Below are 21,582 nucleotides of genomic sequence, written 5' to 3' on the forward strand. Positions count from 1 at the left end.
CCCATCATGCTACGATTTTGATACCTACTGAGGAGGAGAGAGTATGGAGATTTATTGATGGTCTTCACCATGGTATTCACATTTCTTTAGCTAGAGAGGTGGAGACTGGGACTGCATTTCACTAGGTTGGGCAACCAACGTGTCGTATTGAGCGCATTCGCATTGAGACTAGAGACATGATGCATGGTAAGGACAAGAGGTCCAGACGTTTAGGGAGTTTGAATGGTGCCTCATCTAGAGTCCTAGGTTGATTCGGGGGAAGGCTTTCTAGTAGGCCATCTTATCATTCACTACCACCCAGTCACAGAGCTTCCGTGTAGTCTTTATTTAGTTCACTTACAACACATAGTTCTCATTGCACTCCATCTGTCCAGGGTTCATCGGGACCCGGTTCTTCTAGTGGCTATTCTGGTTCACGGGGTCCGACTTAGGCCATACAGTCATTTCCAGTCAGAGGTTGCTATCAGTGTGGAGAGTTTGGGGCATGTTAGGAAGTATTTCCCCTATCTTCGTAGAGGCCCAGTGTAGCAGGAAGGTCAGGATATGGTTCCCGCACCGATTTCTACACCACCCGCTCAGCCAGCTCAGGGTGGAGGTCATCCAAGACGTGGTCTTCCTAGAGGGGGAGCTTAGTCTAGTGGGAGGATCATGGCCATTCCTTCAGATGCAGTGATTATAAGTATTGTTTCTGTGTGCCGCAAGGATGCTTTAGTATTGTTTGATCTTGGTTCCACTTATTCATATATGTCATCATACTTTTCTTCTTATCTGAATATGCCTCGTGGTTCTCTTGATGCTTCTGTGCATGTGTCTACACCTGTTGGTGATTCTATTGTGGTGGATCAATTTTATCGGTCATGTGTGATCACTATTTGAGGTTTTGAGACGAGGGTGGACTTTCTATTATTAGATAAGGTGGATTTTTATGTGATCTTGTATTTAGATTGGTTATCTCTGTACCATGTTATTCTGGATTGTCACGCTAAGACCGTGACGTTAGCAATGCTGGGATTACCGAGGTTGGAGTGGACGGGTTCTTTTGGTTGCACTTCTAGTAGAGTGATCTCATTTTTCAAGGCTTAACGGATGGTTGAGAAGGGATATTTGGCATATTTAGCCTTTGTTAGAGATCTTAGTGCTAATACTTCTATTATTGACCCAGTTCTAGTAGTGAGGGAGTTTCTAGATATGTTTCCAGCAGACCTACCTATCATGCCACACGATAGGGATATTGATTTTGGAATTGATTTGGCGTCGGGCATGCAGCCTATCTATATTCCTTCGTATAGTATGGCTCTAATAGAGTTGAAGAAATTAAAGTAACAGTTGTAAGAGTTATTGGATAAGCGATTCATCAGGCTTAGTGTTTCACCTTGGGGTGTGCCGGGGCTGTTTGTTAAGAAGAAAAATACGTCTATGAGAATGTGTACTGACTATCAGCGGTTGAACAAGGTGACCATCAAGATCAACTATCCACTGCCGCAGATTGATGACTTATTTGATCAGCTTCAGTGTGCTAGGGCATTCTCAAAGATTGACTTGAGGATCACCAGTTGAAGATTAGGGTTTTGGACATCCCTAAGACTGCTTTCCAGATGCGTATGGGCATTATGAGTTTTTGGTGATGTCATTTGGGTTGACTAATGCCCCAACAACTTTCATGCACTTGATGAACAATATGTTCCATCCTTAAAGTATGATCACTAATGGAAATGGAATCCAAGTACGAGAACTATCCAGTAAGTGTAGCACATTTAACGACAAAAACAAAATGCTATGGCCTCATCCCATAAAGGAGAAGCAAGACACACAAAATAAGCTCAAGGAACCATATCTATCATAATTCCGTTGCAGCGTGCAACCCGATTCACACATGTACCCGTGGTGAAGTGCCATTCGTTCCATACATAATACTCATCAATAACCATTGGGCCATAATTCTCATACTCTCAAATATATGTGTATCAAAAACAAGAACATAAAGTGAATAATCATAACCATGGAGAGAAAGATAGAAACATGCGCTACGAATAGGCAAGCACATATGCGGTGACATAAGCAAATCAACATCTCAAGAGCCATCCCACTCATATATCACCGCAAGGCATAAACAGGGCCAAAACATGCATGTGAATAGCAAAACCATCTCACAACTCTTCATAGCATAAGGGAGTAGTAATAAATGAAGTAGATCAGGGCATGAATAACATCGATTATTCCCTGGTGACACCCATAGAAGATGTTGCGCTGAATAAGCAAATCCAATCCAGTATAGAACACATATCCTCATTAGGCCTACCAATGGGCCTTCAAACTGATTCAGATCATTCCAAAATAGGTCAATAGCTTTCCAAATGTTCACAGTGACTCTATCCATGAAACATATAGTCAACTGTCAAATCCTGAACATACTTCCATAGTCCGCAACCAGAGGAAGTAGTCTGCCACTCAGAAATAGAATCACCAAACTGCAAAAGTACCAGAGTCTCCATACCTGATCTCTAAACTTATCACTTAAATGAATGATAGGTCACACCTACACAATTACCTCATAAGAAATACTCCATCAATCTCCCACCTCAAGTAGCAAACCGGGACACCAGCGATTATTGGCATGCGATCTCTATAGTACTAGTCAAGCCTCTGCAAAATATTACACAATACATCTTCTACACTACATACCCTTCTCAGGCGATACAAGATAGTGATAGCATACTTTTGAACATATGAAATCACTCATGTTATCGAAAACTCATGAATACCCTTTTAAAACTGATCGGCAACCTCGTCTATTCAATCCCAATTTCACACAGATCATACATTTATCACGCTATTATGCGGAAATACAAGGATCCCATTACCAACTCTGAATCATAGATATTATACACGTTCCATCAACCAGAAACCTTCCTCTAAGCTCAATTCAGGGGGGAAATTGCAACATGCAACAAACTCCCCATACCCGTAGAAGACATCACCTCAAGTCGTGGTCAAACCATCGTAAACTCTTCGAAACCCATTTGCACATGACCAAGCCAACAAAACTTAATCCCTATAAATCAAGCAAGTCTCACAGATTTCCAAACCTAAGAAATCCTACCACAAAAGCACCTGCAAAGCTCTATTATACCATAGGAACCGATCATTTCCATTACCATGATGAACCAAACCGTTGTTATGCGCACCCAACTCCTTCAGATTACTCATGACCCTCCTTTAAGGCAACACTACTCATTTCCAATATACTATGGAGCTCAATCAAAAACTCATCTTAAGTGATCCCAACACGAAACCACGTCATCTTGAGACCCATAAGCCACTTTATTCTCCCTCATGCACCTGATAGTACCTCAAACCGAAATGCCCGCTCTAAGAATCCTTTTATGAATTTGAAGTTGTTTCTTCCATCTCTCAAACACTGCCTTGCAGAGACAATAATGATACAGAAATGCTCCAAGTCTCTTCCACAATCCAACGTAAATCTCAAATCCTTAGGCACACACAAATCCGAAAATCCTTAAATATCACATATTGAATCTTGAATACATTAGAACCTTATCAAGAGTCACCCATTCAGTCCTAGTAATGAATACACAACCAACCATGTTGAATGATTAGTTCTCCTTTAGAACATGAATACTCCAAAAAGAAATAACCGAGGAAATCCTTTCCCTTGCACACTACCGCCACATAAGAGTATCGAACCTAAGTCCTTCCACAACCTCCATGTACCACTAAGGCAAAATACAACATGCGCCCATCAATTCCTTGATTGAATCATCCTCGACGTCATCCTCCTTAAGTCATACCTAATCTACAAGCGTCCTTTAGTTTATAATCTATAGCAACACATGGCTAGATGACTGAGTCATCGATGTTAGACTCCCTCACTTGGCTTTAAGCCAACATCACATAATCCAAGAACTCATAATGACTGCTCCTCTTTAACTGCCATGATCCCACACTGTTACTCAGCTGGATTCCTATAAACGCATGTTGCACCACCCATAACGCACCCTAAATCATCAGCCCAAATGCACACTCGGCCCCGTGACAATCGTACCATCTTACTCAAGAGATCTAACCTATATCGTAGCACATGCATTCCAATGGGTAGAAGGTAAAACTCTTCATAGGAACCTCAAAAGAAATTATACAACCCCAACCTTCTCACAAAAGAAATAGCCCACCTATGTTACCTCATATCAACACCTTTCTATGACCTTGCCGTGGATATAACCACTAAGTAATTAATTAATCTCCCGAGTTCACACTCATCCACAAGCAGTAAAAATATGTTTCATTTCATTAAGGAACAACTAGAAGACCCATAAATACATACCAACTCAAAATAATATTGCACACCAAGACGATAATCAAGCATTCACATCCCCTTTATAGCTCAACCAAGCCTTTCTTGTAGAATCCAAACCTTCCAACATGTATGAAATACCCTTAATGGTTCATAATGACCCAAATAGCCTCAACACTCCTCGAAATCTGTGGCAACTTAGCCACCAAACCCATATGATACATTCTTACTTCCCCACCGGTATAACCATTTTCCAAAGTAAATCATTCAGACTCTGATGCTCATTCCCGACCTGCTGATAATCAAACACCGTGAAACATACCCAATAATGTCTTTCTTCATCCTCCACTACCCATAATGCTACCTTGAACCATGACACATCTTTGTATCATTCGTATGAAAAATACCACAAACTACGAACCTCCTCAAGTACCATCTCCATCGAACCATCAACACTGGAAACTCAAATCCGACCATGAAGTCACAACACACCACCCATACTAAGGACCATCCCCTTAGCACTACCTCGCAACACCGTGTCTCCGAGGACAAGAAAATGGAAACAACTGATACTAAGGATCCTTAATGTGCTCAAACAAAGACAACTGCACAACAATACAAGCAAGAGCCATAGTATGCTCAGAGATGCCCGATCCCACCAATCCATAAACCAAGTTTGGAACTTTCACAGCCCAAAATGCCTCTCCTCTACTGGAACAAATGCCAAACTCCAAATCGTGAACCAGATAATTCTCCTCATGGGGATTTAACTACAACTACCGCAACATGTAGGCAACCACTTTACCATTTTTTACCAACACCGCATCGAGACCCATGCGTTAATCATCATAATGCACTGAATAAGGTCCTGGACCTGTGGGTATCACAAACACCAATGCTGTTATACATGGAAAATTCCTATATAAAGAGATGATAGTAGTATGCCCTCATAACACGGGGAAAATAATCCTACACCACTTCTGTAACATCACCACCGCATGCGAGCACATAACTGATATCGAGCACTCTACCTCACATACGAGGGAATAGGACAGAACGGAAGGTATATGCTTCAAGCGGTATAAAGTAGAATGACAAGGAACGAAGAAAGGGAAGTTTCTTAAACCCTTATAGCCACTTAAAGCAAAGTACAGACATCTCCATACCGATCCACAAAACTCTACTAGACCTGCTCATGACTCGTGAAGCCTATATGAATCTAGTGCTCTGACACCAACTTATCACAACTAAAAATTTCACCAAAGACCATGATGGCGCCTAACATACTAGCTAGGCAAGACAACACTCAATCCTCATCATAAAATCCAAAGCCATTAATTGTTTTTATAATATAATTAACAAAGCAAAATAAATTCCAAATCAATAACATGAGTACATAATCTTTAACAGGGTCTAAACACGACCATAACTATCTAATCAACTACCCAAAACCCAGTGTCACTACATCATGAGGATATAATAAGAGTAACTAGAGTCAACTAAATAAATACATATTTATGAAAGGAATATAAACGGAAAAGAGATAAGTAGGGAAAGGGAATCCTTATGCTTCAAAACGGATCAAGTATAGCCACTAACCACGAAGTCTCCAATATAGTACTCCTACTCAACTCAATGTTACCGCTAATACCAGTCTCAGAACCTGCACAAAAATATACAAAAGTGTATTATAAGTAGAAAACCACGGTGCCTAGTAAGTATCATGTCTAGCCTTGAAGAAGTGGTGGCGAGGAGTCGACATAGACACTCACTATCCATCCAATAATCAGGTAAAGCATAAATGAAATACGGAAATAAGCATGTCATCATCAAATAAATATGACAGCTTAGAGATACACAGGTAATATAAAATTTAGGCATGCTTAACAGATAAGGAGAGCAATTAAGATACTGACACTGTGATCCTTATACCAAGACATGAGTCGTGTCAACAACATTTTTATCAAATCACTACATTAGTCAAAGATATGTAAATATGCATGTTCAGGATCCAACATCAATGTATGTAAGAGCTAATGCATGAGTCCAAGCTACCAATGCATGACCCTGATCCAATACCAATATATATAAGAGTCAATGCATGAGTCAAAACTTCCAATGTATGCCCCTGATCCAATATCAACAACTTACAACACAAATCCATGTGGCTGACATAGGCCACATGTCCAACAAGCACCAAAAGAATCAGGGTTGCCTACACTCACAGGGCCCAAGGTAATATGGGTAATCACCTGACTTCGGAGGAACAAATCCATATCCAACATTGATCATTTTATATTTAATGACCATCAATATATCATTGCGGCGCACAACTCGCTCCAATCATAACATCATCAATAGTCGATAACCAATGTCTGCTCACATTATCCTTAGTGCCAAATTTCTCAATATTTTCACGACATTCAACTCTCCAACTGATGCATATCTATATGAAATAATGTAATAAAGGGGCATCAGACATGACAATAAGAATGCGGATAGAAAGCTCATATGGCTAAAAGATGGCTATGCCAAATTATGTAACTCAATTTATCACAACGGTTAAATAAGATATTTAGTATGTTCTAGCTTAATCATATTATTATCATGAGTCAATTAGGCCATAGAAACCACCTAAATCATGGAGTAAATAAGACAAGTGTATGACTACGAAATATAATAAAGCTTAACATGGCAAAATAATCCATCATGTCAAATAAACAAGTTATAACCCTAAGCATACTCCTAGATAACGAAGAGAAATTATTATGTTGTCATAGAATCAATTTGGACATGAATAACAACACAAAATTTAACAAAGCATAAATTCAAGTCAACAATACTGGATATGGTCAAGACCTAGCTACGCATAAACGCTTGTCACCTCGTATATACGTGGCTCCTAAATCATGAATTAAGTAGCAAATATATAACCTATGGAGAAAAATTCCCTCTTACAAGGATAGATAAGAGACTTACATCTGTCCGGTAAGCGAAAATCAAGCAAAATCGCCTACCGTCCAAATTCAAATCCAAACAACTTAAATCTAGTAAAATAAACTCAATAACGTCAAATAAAGTCATAGGAAACATCTCCAAATAATAAAACTTCGATCTTTAATCGAATTTTCAAAAGTCAATATATGTTAAACCGGACCCACATGGTCAAAACCTGAGCCAGGGGTAGTCCCGACTACCCATAACCCTACGAATCTAAATATGTGATTAGATTTTAAAATCAGGTCAAAATCGACCCTCAGATCCTCAGAATATACCCCTCTTATATTGTATACAAAAACCCTAAATTTTACTTTAAATTTTGAATTTTTAGGTGTAGAAATCTATGGGAAAACAAGATATGAGGCCATATCCAAGTGGTAATTGCTTATCCTCCAATATAGTAATGAAATTGCTCATCAAAATCTCCTCATCTCAACGTGTAGGGCTCAAAAGATGAAAGAATGAGTAAAATCCCAAAAATAGCAACATATATACTCTGCCTATCAGAACCCTCGCGATCGCGAAGGCCAAACAACCTCCAACCACCAGGTACACTTCAAGAATGCGAAGCCTCCACTATGAATGCGGTGTACCTTCTACCAACTCTATGCGAGCACTGGTACTCTAACCGCGAATGCGGCACTCTGATCGCGAACACGGAGCAGCAAACCCAGCCAAATTCCACTACTTCGCAAACGCGTACCAAATCTCGCAAATGCGGCACTCCTGAACAAGACTCTACGTGAACCCCAAATAGAGGTTGCTAATGCAATGAACAAAAACCCACTGACTCAGTTACCTTCTGCGATCGGGAGGCTACTCCGCGATCGCGATGAACCACTGACACCAGCAACCTCAACAACTCCTAATTTCACCGAAAGGATCCGAAATCACATTGGATCACACTAGAGCCCCTCGGGACCCATCCAAACATTCTAACAAGTCCATATACATAACTCAAACTTATCCAAAGGCTCGAACACCATAAAAAAATATCAAAACCAAGAATCGAAGACCAAATCATTCTCTTAACTTTAATACTGTCAAACTTCGCCGAACGCGTCCAAATCACACTTAGACTTACCAGATCACAACCAAACTTTTCACATAAGTCTCAATTAACCAAATGAAGCTATTCAAAGTCCTAGAACACCAATCAAAGCCTAGTAACTCCAAAATCAACTCCTGGTCAAACTTATTAATTCTCTAATTTTTTAATTTGCCAACTTTCGACAAATAGGGCAAAAATCTTCTAGGAACCTCCGAATCCAAATCCGAACACACGACCAAGTCCAAAATTACCATATGAACCTATTGAAGCCTTCAATCGATTCTGATGTCATTTACTTAAAAGTCAAACCTTGGCCTACTCTTTCAACTTAAGGCTTCCGAATTGAGAATTATTCTTTCAAATTAACTACGAACCTCTCGGAGAACAAACCCAACCATACACGCAAGTCATATTACATCAAGTGAAGCTACTCAAAGTCTCAAGCCACCGGACGAAATGCTAGAGCTCAAAATAATTGGTCGGATAGTTACATTTATATGCCGTTTGACTTATCTAGCGGGTTGGGTTAGGTGTCATCACGAAATTGGTGAAATTTTAAGTCGTGACAGAAGTTTAATTAAAATAAGCTTAATCTTCTCCGCAAATGTTATGTAAAAAGCAGTAGGTATTTCAAGGAAAAGCAATACCATCGGCAAAAATTAAGATACAGAAGAAGATAGATCAAATAAACGGCAGCCGAATATATAATAAATTTACAATTTATATTCCACTGAGACATGCCAAAAAAAATATTTTGGCCATTCATCTCCGGCAATATACAACTCACCGTAGGAAATTACACTCCTATCTCAAGTTATGTGTTATTTTTTTTAAGTTTTTGCCAAAGAATTTCATACTTCCTTATTTGAGAATAATTTACTTTATATTTTGTACTTTACCCTTAACGAAATAATTTAAGTCATACAAATATTTATAGTTTATTTAGACCACAAATTTCAAAAGTTTTAATTTCTTAAATTTTATGCCGGATCAAATATTGCCACCTAAAAGGAAGGGGTAGAATATTGGGACAAGAGGGTGAAATGGTACAAAGAGAGGGAGTAAAATAAGGTTGTGGCGATGAGGTAACATTCCATGGTGGGAGGGTTTAACGACCGGAGGGGATCTTTATCAAATTTGTTAACGGTAGGGTATTATTGTTTCCAAAGTATAACATAGGTTAAAAGTAAATTATTTTTTAAACTAGAGGGATAAATTTGATCTTTTTTCTTTTCTACTTTATTTTACAATCACTTAATGAGTCTGAATAATTGCTTAAATAGCTTGCCCGTGAGATTTTAATAAAAAACCATTCAGCTTTAGTGAAATAAACTGTATCGTGATCTCGGCCCATAAGGATAATTTTGTAATGGCTACAAACATACACAGCCTCTTAAACTTGATTTAATTTTTCTATTTCTTAATAATTACAGTGCTTAAAATTTATACCTAATAGATACTTTTTGTTGATGTGACATGGTGTATGTGATACACCTATATCCAACGCACGAGAGGTAATTTTTTAGCTATTTTCTTTATCTCTTTATTCTTCATTTGCCACAACTTCTCCACCATCCCCACCGCCACTGCCACCACAATCCACCCTTATCCTTTCTCTTCTTTTTTCAGCCACCTCGCTTACTTCATCACTACCGTCGTTTTATCTTCAAATATGCCATTACCGGCACCGCCGCACCACTTCTCCTCATGTTTTGAACCACTACCATCACCGTCGGTGATTCCACAAATGCTCCAATACTTTCTTCATCTTCGTCAGATTTGAAAACTACCACCACCATCTCCTCCTTATTTTTCATTGAATTTGACAACTATCACTACCTTGTTAGCTAGAAAAATGGAGATCTGCCACTATCGCCACTTTTTTCTCTCCCCCTTTCTCTCTTCTTCGAGAAAATATTAGATAAAAAATAAAAACTATCATATCAAAAACTAGAAGCAAGTAAAATCTAAAGCATCAAAAGAAAAAAAGTTAATCATTATTTTGGAACCAAATGCCAAATTTCATTAGTTAATTTGTTACTTTGCCACTTTATTGGCGAGTTTTTGCTGATTGTAGAAGAAGTGTCTAATAAATATAAATTTTGAGTAGTATAAATGTTCAATAGGAACAAATCTTAAATAATATGTCAAAGTTTAGGGCCTCATATGTAACGACCTGATTTGAACCCTATTTCCCTATTTGATATTTTCCATATGCTTCTTTGCTATTTTGTGACTTGGGGGTGCAGGCTTGGTTCCGGGGAGGTTGGGATTGGAACAATTAGTCCCATTATTGTAAGCTTAAGTTGTGAGTTGACCAAGGTTTGACTTTTATATAAACGATGTCAGATTGGTGATTTGATGGTTTAAATAGGATCATGTGGTGACTTTGGACTTAGGCGTATGTTCGAATTTGAAGTTAGAGATTCCTACGATATTTTGGCTCTATTTTCTAAAAGATTGCAATTTGAAGATTTGGAGAGTTCCTAAGTTTGACCGGGAGTTGGCTTTAATGATATTGGGTTTAGATTGTTGTTTCGAAACTTGAAATAGATCCGTTTCATTATTTGGAACTAGTGTGCAAAGTGTGGATGTAATCCGCATTGGTTAAGCTTGAATCAGACACTTGGTTGGAAGTTTGGAAGTTCTTTAACTTTAGAGAAGTTCAACTATTGATTTGATCTTTGATTAGTTTATGTGATGTTATCGTATGTGTTTGGAGGCTTTGGATAGGTCCGATAGTCTTTATGGACTGGTTGGTATGATTGGACGGGGTCCCGAATGACTCGGGTGAGTTTTGGACCACTCAGAGCATTTTTAGTATTGCAGATTTTTGCTGGTGTCACGCCCTTAATCGTGATCGTGGAGGCAGGATCGCGATCGTAGAGTGAAATTTGGAGCTAGGGAGATTTTCTTCTTCGCATTCACGACTCGGGGGTCGTGTTCATGATGGATGGTGGATGGGTTCTTCGTGTTCGCGCCAGGAGGGGTCGCGTTCACATTTTAAAGCTCGAAACTAGAGGATTGGCCTTGGCATTTGCGAATGCCTAGTCTCGTCACGATCCTAAATCCCACCAAGTCATGATGAGATGTAATCCAATCACAAGGTAAGCCAAACAATAAGTAACACCACTCGAATGAAATATCATCAATAACCAATGCATAAAATAGCTAATTCATATATAATCTCAAGGACTTGTAGTACAAGTCATGAGTCACCAAGATTTAGATTTACAAAGCTAGTTAAAGAATAAATACAACATTTATTTGAATATACATAAAGATAAGCATATATGATACAAGTGTATCTTCAATACTAGTATATGCCATCCTCAGCAGCGCAACTCCAAGATCTTCACGCAAGGTGCAAACGTCTACTATGATTACAACCGACATCATATACTTAGTAAGTATCATGACTAACCTCGGTGAAGTAGTGACAAGGCTCAAGCCAAGAATACTCACTTTACATAACCTGTAGAGCTCCATAAGATATACATACGCCCAAACACACTATCCAAATCAAAGCCATAAGTCCAGATAATGCAATCAATGCACATAGAGAAGATACGCACAAGCATTGTAACCAACTAATAGTTTGGCATATAGAGAAGATACGTATTTCATAGCAAGTAATTCATCACCAATTTCATATGGAGAAGATACGAATGAAATATCGAATACCATCAACAGTTTGCATATAAAGAAGATAGGCATGAAGTATCAATACTTCATTAACAGTTACATATAGAAAAGATATACATGAATAAGCAAGTCAAGTTTGTAACTACCCGACCGGTCGTTTTAAGCTCTAGCATATCGTTCAGTGGTTTAAGGCCTTGAGTAGATTCATTTCATGTATTATGACTTGTACGCGTGGTCGAAATTGAATTTCGGGAAGTTTAGAGTGGTTTCGAAAGGAAAATTCTAATTTTGGAAGTTTTAAGTTGGAAGAATTGACTGAGGTTTGCTTTTTGAGTAAACGGCCTCGGAATCGGGATTTGAAGGTTCCAATAGATTTGTATGATGATTTTGAACTTGGGAGTATGTTCGGGTTGAGTATCGGGTGGTCCGGGAGCATTTCAGCGACTATTATGGAAAGTTGGCATTTTGAAAGTTTAAGAATTTCAAAGTTTGATTTGAAGTGAATTTTGGTGTTATCGATGTCCGTTTGGGGTTCCTAGCCTTGGAATAGGTTCATATCGTGATTTATAACTTGTACGTAAAGTTTGGCATCATTCCGGAATGTTTAAGTGTAATTCAGACTCGTTCGGTGAAGTTTGAAGGATAGAAGTTGAAAGAAAGGTTTTGGCCGTCGATTCATAATTTTGATGTTGTTTGACGTGATTTGAGGTTTTGACTAAGTTCGTATCATGTTTTGGGATGTGTTGGTCTGCTTGGATGGGGTCCTAGGGCCCTCGGGGGTGATTCGCATTGGAAATCGGGATGAGTTTGGACTTGGGGAACTGATGAAGTGCCCCAGGTCTAGTGCGATCGCACTTGCAAAGGATTTGGTCACAGGTGCAAGACTGTAAGGGCGTGTTTGGCATCGCAGGTGCAAAGTTGTGCTGGGCAGAGGGGATGCGCAGGTGCGAGGTTTTGGCCGCACCTGCGAGATCGCAGATGTGGTAAAGAGATGCGCATGTGCGAAGGGGGCGTGAGGTCATCATTTTCGCAAAAATGGAGCCCAGGTCGCAGGTGCGACTCCGTAGAAGCGACGACAAGGTCCTTCAGGGGAAACCGCAGAAAAGGAGTTCTACCCACACTTGCGAGGCTGCAGAAGCAGTTAAGTGAACCGCAGGTGCGAAATGCCTGAGCAGTGAATTAATTCGAAGGGTTCCAATAATTCTTCATTTTTGGACTTTGCAAGCTCGGTTGGAGGCGATTCTTGAGAGGTATTTCACGAGATTTCTTGAGGTAAGCCACTTTTGGTCATTTTTATTTATTAATATTGAATACCCACTGAACTTTCCCCCTAGAACATGTGTTTTTAAGGTGAAATTTGGAGAATTTTGAGCTAGGGATTTGAGAGTAAGATTTGGAAATTTGAGTGGCGATTTGATTTCGGAATTGAGTGATTTCCGTATGGTTGGACTCGTTATTGAATCGATGTTCGGATTTTTGTAAATTTTGTTGGATTTCGAGGCGTGGGCCCGGGGTTGACTTTGTTGACTTTTCAGACGAAGTTGAGAATTGTTATAAATTGATTAAATATGAGTATTGGAGTATATTTTTATTAGTTTTCATTGATGGGCATCAGATTGAGGTATTAGAGAGACATTTGAGCAGGTTGTGAAACTTCAGAGCGAGGTAAGTTTACTATATAACCTTGTGAGGGGGAAACTACCCCTAGGTGATGTAATTATTATGTATTACTAGTTTTGGGTGCTACGTACGTACGAGGTAATGAGGGTCCGTACGTAGATAAAGCATGTTTATGTCCGGGTAGACTTAAGACCTTATCACGTAATATTTGATTTATTTGAACTCATTTCCCTAGCTTAATTAATTGTATTTATAATATAAATTGATTTAGAATAAATATATGTATACTAGGCCAAGCCTTACCACCTTGAGTTGTTGGCAAGTTATTTGATAAACGGAAAAGATTATATTCACTTTGTGCTCATGTATATCATTGTAAGCACGTGTCTCATAATTCGATGATTTCCTTCTTTTATTGTGGAGTGGGCCGAATGCTTCAGCAGTATAATAGATGGATCTATAGTTCGTGTCGTTCGATCCTCGGTAGTGTATACATTATTCTGGATCGGGCCGAACAACCTCGGCATAATCGTGCATTATATCGCTAGCAGTCCGAATATTTACGAGATTATCCTTCCACTGATGCCTTGCCTTTTATATGATATTCCTTATCCGTCTGATCCTGGAACTTGATATATCCGAGCCGTTGAGGTAGAATACAAGACTGAGAAATTCATACCCTTTGAAGAAATTCTTGGAAGATTATGTAACTTACAGATTCACCCCATTATTGTTGTGTGCTTCATATCTGCTTATGATTTATTATATTGCTTTATTGGACCTCTATTAAGTGTCAATGTCGACCACTCATCACTAGTTCTCCGGGGTTAGGCTAGATACTTACTGAGTACGCGTTGATTTACGTACTCATGCTACACTTCTGCACTAAATGTGCAGGATCTGACAGGTTCAATGGGTGGTTATCTTGGCGCGTAGGGGCAACTGCTGAGGAGACTTTATGGTGAGCTGCATTCCAGGCCACGTATCGCAGCCCACAGAGTCTCCATTGTACTATTTAATTTATCCTGTCTTATTTACATTCCGGACAGATGTTGTATTATTATTGTATTCCTTAGTAAATGCTCATTAACTTATGACACCAGGTTTTGGGACATGCTAGTTGTTGCTTACTGATTTATATGTCATTATCGCCTTTCATTTCTTTTATAAACCACTACTCATGTACGTTCCCGTGGATTTAAAAGTGTAAATTTCATTCCTTAATAAAATTTATGATTTTGAAAGTAATAAAATAAATAATTAATGTGATAGTTCACCGTTGGCTTGCCTATCAACGACGTTGGGCGCCATCACGGCCTATAGTAGGTTTTGGGTCGTGAAAACTTGGTATTAGAGCTCTAGGTTCACTTGGGTCTCACGAGTTATGAGTAAGTTTGGTAGAGTCTTATGGATCGGTACGGAGACATCTGTACTTATCTTCGAGAGGCTACAGGACTGTTAGGAGCACTTCCCTTCTTGATTCCTCATCGTGCGATTTGATTCCCTTGAGGCTTATGCCTTTATTTACATCCTACTCAATCTTATGCAACGAGGAGTGGTTGTTATCAATTGGGCATCGAGAAGTTGTAGTGGTACTGCAGGCATGGTGCAGGATGTTTCTCCCTGCATATTCGGGCAGGCTATTATCGTCACCTTACGGAAGGGTGTTCTGTCTTTCCATCCCTGTATCAGTATTTCCTATGGTTTTGAGGCTATGCATAGATTATTATGATGTCCATGCATTGTTATCCCACAGTGTTGGTGTAATGGTAGGGTACTTGTTTATGTGTCGAGGCAGTGAATGACTCGAAAGGAGGATTTCTCGGTTCATGATTTAAAGGTTCAACATTTAATTCCAGCGGAAGAAAGGCAATTGGACTAGGAATGTTCAGGCTTTGGTTGATGGAGTAGCGAGACTTGATATTTTTTAGCATGGTGGAACTCTCAAATATGATGTGGTGTCGTCGTCCTTGATGAACGCATTAAGGGTTGTCGGTGTTATAGTCTTCTTGATTTGCCTTCGGCATAGGGTATTGTGAAATGGTGCCTGAGAAGCGGTTGTCAGAGATGGCGGTGTGTTGCAGTTTCAGAATCAAATCAGTGTTTCTAATGCTGATGGCTCGAGAAAGGTGACCTTCGAGGAGGCTTAGAGTTGGTAGCAATTTATTAGTTTAGGTGCTACAGAGATGGATTTTGATTTGATTCAACATTTGGGTAGAGAAGGATGAGGAAGGACATGGTGGGAGGTGTCTCGCGGTGGTTGATTTGCTTGCAGGTTAATTATGAAAAGCAGAGGTCGAGAAGTTGCTTAAAGGAATAATATTGTAACTAATGAGACTAGAATAATGTGAATAAATTCATGAATACGAACTTCTCTTTATGTCTCATTATTAACACATGTAGCTACGAGATCATGCCAAAATGAAGGAAGGGCTTAGCCTTAACATACCTTATCACAATATTTCCAATCACCAAGTTGAACTCACCTCTTCGCACCTTAATCTACAAGAATGATAATAATACTATCGTTAAGTTACGAAAGGTACACGTATCGCACAACGAACGACAAACTTATTTTGTATTAAAGCGGGCAACATCTCCCCTATAATCCTTACTTCCTCCAAATTCAAGATAACACCAACAATACAAGAACAGAACAATAACAACATATATACATCATTTTCCAGCCCTATATACACCATCAAATACTACAAAACAGCCCAACACACCCCAATCTCTTCATACACAAAACGACCACCGTAGTAGTGTCAAACGACCCGAAAATGTTATGACGAACGACCAGCCAACCACCCTACATTTATATGGTGTTTATAAACCCCCTTAATCCTCCAAAACTCCACAAAATAGTAGTAAAACACGCAGCCCAACAGCAACACAAAACAGTCCGCTACAAGTGAATAACTCGAACTCACGGCTTCCGATCACCGTCCCGTGAGTTCTTACAAGTATAGAACGACTTACCATGAATTTATAGAAGAAAAATTGGATGAAAGAGAGCATGAAACTCACCTTATTTGTTGGATAACTCAGCTCCTATCTTGGTTCTTCAAACTCTAGGTTTTACCTCCAATTAGAACTTGAAAGGGAGAGAAAATCAATTAGGGTTTGTGGGAAATTTTTGGGAGGATTTTTTTTGCAGAGCTTATGTCTGGTTATTATGCTCTATTTTAAGTCTAATATATGAAGAAAATAGGCCTTTAAAAGGCCTCTTTGGACGACCCAAAATGGCCCATTTTTTGGGCTCTCATTTAAGCAAGTAGGTGACACACCTACTTGTCACCTAGCAGCTTGCGCAGTATCGCATAAATGCCCATATCTTTCTACTCCAATGTCGTATTGACAAACGGTTTAATGCGTTGGAAAATAGACTCATAGATCTTTAATTTGATGGGTGGAACACCCCATAACTCTAAGTATATTGGGAGAAAATCGCAGTTACATTTGACCCAAAGTTTCAGTAAAACTTATGAATGTAACTTGTGATGACTTTCATCGACTTTTGTTCACAACTCGCTTGACTTCAAAACATAACACACGAATGTCATACGACTAATATAAATCATAACATAATCTCCTTGTCATGTTAAGCACCCTAGTCTCACCTGAAAGGTACATGTTATAACATTCCCAACTTGTCGACTTTCGACGAAACATTATTTTCTTCAATTGCTTTAGCTTCTGAACCGTCCAACCCTCTTTGTACTTGTTGTTCATGATCTTCAATATTTGTAACCTCAGAGGTAACATGATTAAATTACTTTATATACTTTTAAATATTATCTCATTTTTGGTCCTACATTAGTTTGCTTACGATGCACTTTTACGTACGAAAATATAGGGTGTAACATCATTCCCCCCTTGGGAACATTCGTCCTCTAATGTTTACTCGTAGAGACTTTGGAAAATTTTGCCAGAGTATCCTTCGTACACTAGGTTAAAACCAACCTGCACGTAGCCAGAAAACATACTGTGCATGCCACACATGGCCAATGTTTATAAATAGCAACACTTTGCCTCACCGAACGTAAATCATAAATACTAAAAGTGAAAAATAAAAGCTTACCTGATGACCTGCTAGCCTGAATAGAGCTGTGTTGTAGCATCCCATCTCGAGCCATATATTCAGTTTGAAATAGGTGGGGGTATTTAGACTTCATTTCTTCCTCCGATTCCCACATCATCTCTTCTACATTCTTGCTCCTCCATAAAACCTTTACGGAAGCTACCTCCTTATTTCGTAGATTGCGGATATGTCGGTCTAGGATGGCAACTGGAATTTCCTCGTATGACAAGTCCTCTGTAATCTGTACATCATCCGTGGGCACCACTCGGGTAGGATCGCCAATGCACTTTCGTAGCATAGATACGTGAAAAACCGGATGGATAGACTCCAATTCTGAGGGCAACTCTAACTCATAAGCTACTTGGCCCACTCTCCGAATGATCCTATAAGGCCCAGTATACCGTGGGCTAAGCTTTCCTTTCTTGCCAAACCTCATCACGCCCTTCATAGGTGATACCTTTAAGAATACCCAGTCATTAATCCTGAACTCTAAGTCTCGTTGCCGCACGTCAGAATATGACTTCTGACGACTCTGAGCTGTCAACAGTCGCTCCCGGATAAGCTTTACTTTCTCTATGGCCTGTTGAACCAGGTCTGGCCCATATAACCCAGATTCCCCAACATCAAACCACCCTATAGGAGATCTGCACTTACGCCCATACAAAGCCTCGTACGGAGCCATCTGGATACTAGAGTGGTAACTGTTATTATATGCAAACTCGATAAGAGGTAGATGTTCATCCCAACTTCTTTTAAAATCCAACACACATACTCGTAACATATCCTCGAGCGTCTGAATTGTGCGCTCGGCTTGTCCATCAGTCTGTGGATGAAAAGCTGTGCTGAGATTCACCTGAGTCCCTAGACCTCTCTGAAATGACCTCCAAAAATGTGCTATAAACTGAGCCCCACGGTCAGATATAATAGAAACTGGTACTCCGTGTAGCCGCACTATCTCCTTAATATATAACTTTGCATAATTTTCTGCTGTATATGTAGATCTGACTGGTAGGAAGTGAGCTAATTTCGTGAGCCTATCGACTATCACCCATATGGAATCAAACTTACGATTAGAACGAGGTAAACCCGTGATAAAGTCCATGTTTATCGCCTCCCATTTCCATGTCGGGATCTCTATAGTCTGCATTAGCCCTCCGGGCTTCTGGTGCTCTACCTTCACTTGCTGGCAACTAGTACATTGGGCGACAAACTCAGCAATGTTCTTCTTCATATCGTTCCACCAGTACACATCCTTAATGTCATGATACATCTTCATCGACCCAGGATGGATGGAATACCATGAATAATGTGCCTCTGACATAATCCTGTCTCGTAGCCCTGCTACATCTGGAACACACAAACGACCCCTATATCTGAGAACCCCATCTCCCTTTAGCTCTAACAGTGGCTTCTTCTGCTGCAGAACTCGCTCTCTCAGCTCGACCAACTCTGGGTCCTCGTACTGCCTTTCCTTGACTTCAGCTATGAGGGATGATTTTGTAGTGTTTTGGAGTACAACTCCACCATCCTCAGAATCTACTAACCGAACCCCCAACGAAGCCAATTGATGAATCTCTCTAGCTAATTGTCTTTTCTCAGGCTCTACATGTGCTAAGCTACCCATAGATCGGCGACTTAAGGCATCTGCTACAACATTAGCTTTCCCTGGATGGTAGAGAATGTTAATATCGTAATATTTCAATAACTCAAGCCATCGCCTCTATTGCAAATTCAACTCTTTCTGCTTGAAGATATATTGTAGGCTTTTATGATCAGTAAATACATCAACATGAACACCATATAAATAATGCCGCCATATCTTAAGTGCATGGACAACCGCAGCTAACTCGAGATCGTGGGTTGGATAATTCCTCTCGTGCTTCCTCAACTGCCTTGAAGCATATGCAATTACCTTCCCATGTTGCATCAAGACACATCCTAACCCGACACCTGATGCATCACAATAAACGGCATAACCCTCTAGACCCTCTGGAAGTGTTAGAACTGGAGCTGAGGTCAACCTGTTCTTAAGCTCTTGGAAACTTCGCTCGCAAGCCTCTGTCCATTGAAACTTAGTTTCTTTCTGTGTCAACTTCGTCAATGGTGCCAAAAGGGAAGAAAAACCCTCTACGAACCTCCGATAGTATCTTGCTAAGCTTAGAAAGCTACAAATCTCTGTTGGAGTGGTAGGTCTAGGCCAAGATTTCACGGCCTCAATCTTTTGAGTGTCCACCTTTATCCCTTCATCTGATACAATATGCCCCAAGAATGCTACAGACTTCAACCAGAACTCACATTTAGAAAACTTAGCATACAACTTACGATCACGGAGGGTTTGGAGTACCGCTCGCAAGTGGTCCGCATGCTCATCCTCTGAACGGGAATAAACCAGAATATCATCAATAAATACTATCACGAACAGATCTAAAAATGGCCGGAATAGGCTATTCATCAAATCTATAAATACAACGGGTGCATTAGTCAACCCGAAGGACATGACAAGGAACTCGAAGTGGCCATATCGGGTCCTGAAGGCTGTCTTCGGAATATCTTTTTCCCGAACTCTGACCTGGTGGTACCCCGACCTCAAATCTATCTTTGAAAAGCATCTATCCCCCTGCAACTGATCAAACAAGTCATCGATCCTTGGAAGTGGATACTTATTCTTAATAGTTACCTTGTTCAGCTGCCTATAATCAATACACATCCTCAGCGAGCCGTCTTTCTTCCGCACAAATAGTACCGGTGCACCCCAAGGTGAGGTACTGGGCCTGATGTAACCTTTCTCCAGCAAATCTTTTAACTGCTCCTTCAACTCCTTCAATTCGGCAGGTGCCATTCTATACGGAGGGATGGATATTGGTTGAGTTCCTGGAAGCAAATCGATGCTAAAATCAATCTCTCGCTCTGGAGGAATACCTGGAAGCTCATCTGAAAACACATCTGCATACTCTTTGACTACGGAAATAGACTGAAGTGTAGGTATCTCAGCATCTGCATCTCTAACTCGCACAATATGATAAATGCACCCTTTTGCGATCATTTTCCTCGCCTTCAGATAGGAAATAAACCTACCTCTGGGTGTTGGTGTATTACCTACCCATTCAAAGACTGGCTCACCCAGAAAATGAAATCTGGCTGCCTTTGCTCGGCAATCAACTGTGGCATAGTAAGCTGCCAACCAGTCCATGCCCATGATATCATCAAAATCCATCATCTCTAGCTCAACTAGGTCAGCTGAGGTCTGACGACTACAAATTGTCACCGTACAACCTCGGTAAACCCGTCTAGCAATAATCGATTCTCTGACCGGTGTAGATACCGCAAAAGGATCACTTAGTATTTCAGGCACTATACCAAACTTCCTCGCGACAAATGGGGTAATATACGATAAAGTAGATCCTGGGTCTATCAAAGCATAAGCATCGTGAGAGCAAATGGTTAATAAACCTGTCACAACGTCTGGTGAAGACTCCTGGTCCTGTCGACCCGCTAAAGCATAGATACGGTTCTGATTACCACCTGAACTAGAACATCTACCTCTTCCTCGACCTCTACCAGCCGAAGACTGAGACTCGCGCCCTGAAGGATGCATGGACATAGATAATCCTATTGCTGAACTCGCTGGCTGTGCCATTCCCCCAGAATCTCTATTTGGGCAATCTCGCATCATATGCCCCGAACGCCCACATGTATAACAAGCATCAGAACCTGCTCAGCATTGGCCCAAGTGTCCTCTACCACATATGTCACATCGCAGAGGAAATGACCATGTCTGCGCAGAACCTCGCTGTCGCTACAAACCCGACGCCCGTGAGCTCTCACCTGGTCCTGACTGAGCATAGCGGTCATACCTGTAACCCTGTAACT

Source organism: Nicotiana tabacum, chromosome 24, assembly GCF_000715075.1.
Source record: "Nicotiana tabacum cultivar K326 chromosome 24, ASM71507v2, whole genome shotgun sequence".
In the NCBI taxonomy this organism is placed as follows: domain Eukaryota; kingdom Viridiplantae; phylum Streptophyta; class Magnoliopsida; order Solanales; family Solanaceae; genus Nicotiana; species Nicotiana tabacum.